Genomic DNA, 4,674 nt, shown 5'->3' on the forward strand with positions numbered 1-4,674 from the left:
AAGAAGAAGAAGAAGAAGAAGAAGAAGAAGAAGAAGAAGAAGAAGAAAGAATAGAAGAAAGGAAGTAGAAAAGGGTCTCTTTCAATGCCAACTTAATCATAGCTGCCAACATGATAATAAAAACATTTGAAAATGAAGATACTCATGTGTTTTCCTGATAGAAATTAGGCATAGTTTGGAAGAAACGTGAACTCTAATACTTAAAAGTTATGAATCTGCGGTCACATTGATGATTCAAGAGCATGCTTTCCAAGTGTCCAAAGTAAATCAATATTCGGCACTTGGATAAAGATTTAAATGCATGGAGATTTAAATGAGAAATGTCACCATGTATATGATTATATATTTGAACACTTGGTTTCCAATTGGAGTTATGTTTGAAGAGGTTATGGAACCTTTGTGAGGTGAAGACAGACCGAAGGAAGTCTATCACAGGGCGATGGTTGTGAGGTTTATAGTCTTGCCCCATTTTTCTCTCTGTTGCTCCCCATGTGCAGACAAAATTCAACCACCCATATTCCTGTTCCTGAGAAACATGCCTTCCCATCCACTAAGGATTTCAAGCTGGAACCAACCATTTTCTTTACTAACTTACTCTTTGTATGAGTACTTTAACACAGGAAACTGAAAGTAAGTGTTACAATATTGCTGTTGTGACATGAAAAATGTCATTGGTCCACTGAATCCATGGAGCTCAAATAGATTGTAGAGTTTGGATTAAGGGAATGTGAGAAGTTTTATCTCTAATATTCTTTAGTTGCATGCAAATCCAAGGGAAAAAGTCTATATATATTGATTTTAGCATTGATTGAAAGAGAGGAATCCTGGGGGGCTCTTGCTTGCTCCCAGGATACAAGAGGGATGAAATTAGCTGAAATGCTTAACAAAGAGCAGGGAGAATCTATAGAGACCAAATCTAGAGGTTAGGCAAGGCCCAAAGTTTGTGGAGGGGGCTACCCACCCATCTCCAAATTTTTAACCCAGAATGACTCCTGTCTAAAGGAAATACAGGGACAAAGTATGGAGCAGAGATTGAAGGAGAGGCCATACAGAGAATACCCCATCTAGAGATCCATTCCTTATACAGACACTAAACCCAGTCACTATTGTGGATGCCAAGAAGTGCTTGCTGACAGGAACCTGTTATAGCTGTCTCCTGAGAGGTTCTGCCAGAGCCTGACAAATACAGAGGTAGATGCTCACAGCCAACCACTGGATTGAGCAAAGGTACCCCGATGGAGGAGTTAGAGGTAGGACTGAAGGAGCTGAAGTGGTTTGTAACCCCATTGGAAGAACAAAAATGTCAACCAACCAGCCCCCCCAGAGCTCCAAAGGACTTAAACAACAACCAAAGAGTACACATGGTGTGATCCATGGCTACAGCCTCATATGAAGCAGGGGATGGCCTTGTCCAGTGTCAGTGGGAAGAGAGGCCCTTGGTCCTGTGAAGGCTCAATGCCTTATTGTAAAGGAATGCCAGGTCAGGGAGGCAAGAATGGGTTGGTGAGTGGGTAGGTGGGGAAAAACCATCATAGTAGCAGAGGTAGGGGAAATGGGATAGGGTCTTTCCAAGGGGAGGGACTGGGAAAGGGGATAACATTTGAAATGTAAATAAATAAAATATCCAATTAAAAAAGAAAGAAAGAGAGGAATCAATTGAAGACCAAGAAAAGTTGAATACAACTCAGAAGAGGGCTGTCACAGTAATAGAAGTTGGCTTCTTGAAGACTTTCAACTACCAATTGAAAGAAGACCTGACTTGGAAGATTTCAGTCATAATTTTCATGGCATATATTTATGAGTTTCTGCCAAAAGTGCTAATTTAGTGTAGCAAGCTCCCTCTTCTGTATAAGGTCAAGGTTACCTGTCATTTAACAAGTTGGTTATAGGTGTTCAGGAGCCATCAACACCTCTTCCCCCCCACCATAACCACCCCAAATCTGCTTAGATAGAAAAAAAATAAAACAAGGTGGATTGGAAATTGGGGACGCTGAAGGATAGGAGATTGTTATCAGAATACACTGTAGAAAAAAGAGTCTATTTTCAAAAAATTGAAGAAGAAGAAGAAGAAGAAGAAGAAGAAGAAGAAGAAGAAGAAGAGGAGGAGAAGGAGGGGGAGGGGGAGGAGGAGAAGGAAGAGGAACAGGAAGAGGAAGAAAGAAGAATAAGGAGGAGGAGGAGGAGGAGGAGGAGGAGGAGGAGGAGGAGGAGGAGGAAAAGAAGGAGGAGGAGAGGGCTGAAAGCAAAATGGACAGAGGAATTGTGTGTCCAATTCACCGACAAAGATAAACGGAGACTGTGGAGTCCAATGCCTTGCATTCACTGTTCTCACCATAGGAAGAATTTCTATGTCTTAACACAGAAGTAATTTTCTGAGCTTCTGGAGTTTTTGTTTGTTTGTTAGTTGTTAATTTTTCTATATATGGCTGGAAAAAGGGTGACCGGAAATAGGGCCAAACATCATTTCATGTGCTTCAGAGATAGTATTTTAGGAAGAGATTAATATTTAGGTCAGTCTACATTAGGTAGGGCAGAATGTATTCTGCAACTGCATCGATGGAGCTTATGTGATTATGTAAAAAACTAATGATAAATAGGCTATAGTTTCCTAAAGGATAGACATGTCTTCCTAAAGTTACTGTGATGGTTTATATGTGCTCAACTCAGGGAGTGACACTATTAAGAGGTGTGGCCTTGGAGTAGGTGTGGCTTTGTTGGAGTAGGTATATCACTTTAAGACCAATCACCCTATATATGCTTGAATTAAGGCTACAGTGAACTCTAAGATGGTGAGTAGAAGTAGAATAATAAATGTAATGGTAGCAGTTGGTGGGCTGATGTCTATTAATAATAATAGCATCCTTAAGACTGGCAACCACAGTGTCCTGGCCCGAGCTGCTGCTCCGGTACGCGGGTCACGGTCTAGCAAGAAAGAGAGTGGGGATGGAAGGGCAAGAGACACAAAGAATGGAGACAAGACAGTCTGGTCAAGTCCCGTTTATTGAAAGGAAACCCTCGGTATATATAAGCACACGCAGGGGAACACAGCTGAAGACACTTTACCACGTGCACCTTCCAGCTGTGCACTAAACAATAGAAGAGGATATGTGAGAAAAACAAAATGTTTATCAGAGTGTACTCAGCTGTTTTAGGCTGTTGAAAACAAGTCTCTTGTCAGGGTATACGGCGCGAGATGGCTGCAAAGATGATAGCCGCTTTCTGCTAGGAGTCGGCTCCCAACACCACAGCACTATGTATTGGGAAATATTGTGGTCTCAGGATCTGAAGCCTCATCTCCCCCAGGCCATCACTGGTTCTATCGAGCACATTCTTGGTTTTAGAGAAGGAACTGTGTTCTTTCTCCATACATTTGGCATCAAGGAAAGCATTAGATCAGCCAATCCCTCAATAATAAGTAAATAAAAACTTTATCAAGTAGACAAAGCACAGACCCTCCTGTGTGATAGAGTACTTACTATACTATGCCCTTAGACCTATGGTTTGGTCAAGTTACTCAGTTTCTCTGAACACTAGTTTTCTGGTCTTTTGGTAGAGGGTTATAATGACTAATAGACATATTAACAGATCATCAAAGTAAAATTGCTCGTAAGATAATCTAACATGCAGGAATGGTTATTTAGTAGTCTACAGAGAATAAGACCAAGTTGGATGCATCTGTATATTAGAACGATTTAATTTAAGAAGCCAGGTTTTGAGATTGTGAGTGCTTTTAAATCTAAAAATATAGGACTAGAAAGCAAGGTCAGACTGAGGCTGTGTTTTTGGACTAAGGGTGTCTGTCTTCTCAGTTAGGGTTTTACTGCTAAAAAAAGACACGATGTCCAAGGCAACTCTTTTAAGGACAACATTTAATTGGGGCTGGCTCACAGGTTCAGAGGTTCAGTCTATTATCATCAAGGTGAGAGCATGGCAGCATCCAGGTTGGCATGGTACAGTAGGAGCTGAGAGAGTTCTATATCTTTATCTAAAGGTTGCTAGGAGAAGGCTGGCTTCCAGGAAGCTAGGAAGATGGTCTTAAAGTCCACACCCATACTGACACACTTCCTCCACTAAGGCTATACCTCCAGATAGTGCCCCTCCCTCTCAAGCATATTGAACACCATAGGTTTTATGATTTTATTACATATTCCCCTCAAAATAGTATATAAGATGTTTTATTTCTTAATAAGTTAGCATGCCTTATTACATTGATTATTAAAAAAAAAAACTTCAGATCCCAAACTTATCTATTTCCTTATCTTCTGATCATGTAATCTCATTCAGGAAGTTGGAAATGAATATCACATATTCATTATATAATCTATTTACCTATGTTCACTAATCAAGTCTTGTTTTCTGTACAAGGCTTATCACATATCTTTATTATCACATAGGACATAAGTTCATTTATCAGAATAAAATGTGGATCATCCCTATTTACTTCTGAAATTCACAAAAGTCCAAACTAAGAAGCAAATCAAGAGACTAAGATAAGAACTAAGGAGATGAATTTTCTTCTACCTCAGTCATGGTGTCAAAGAAAATTCTGTTAAGTTCAATTGAAAGATGATGATTACCCATAGAATCATAGATTTGTAGTGAACAATATGTTTTTGGACTTTTATAGGATAAAATTTCTTTCATACAAATGACATATACTCAAAAGAAAAAAAA

Source organism: Grammomys surdaster, unplaced genomic scaffold (genome assembly GCF_004785775.1).
Source record: "Grammomys surdaster isolate TR1022 unplaced genomic scaffold, NIH_TR_1.0 167, whole genome shotgun sequence".
Taxonomy (NCBI): Eukaryota; Metazoa; Chordata; class Mammalia; order Rodentia; family Muridae; genus Grammomys; species Grammomys surdaster.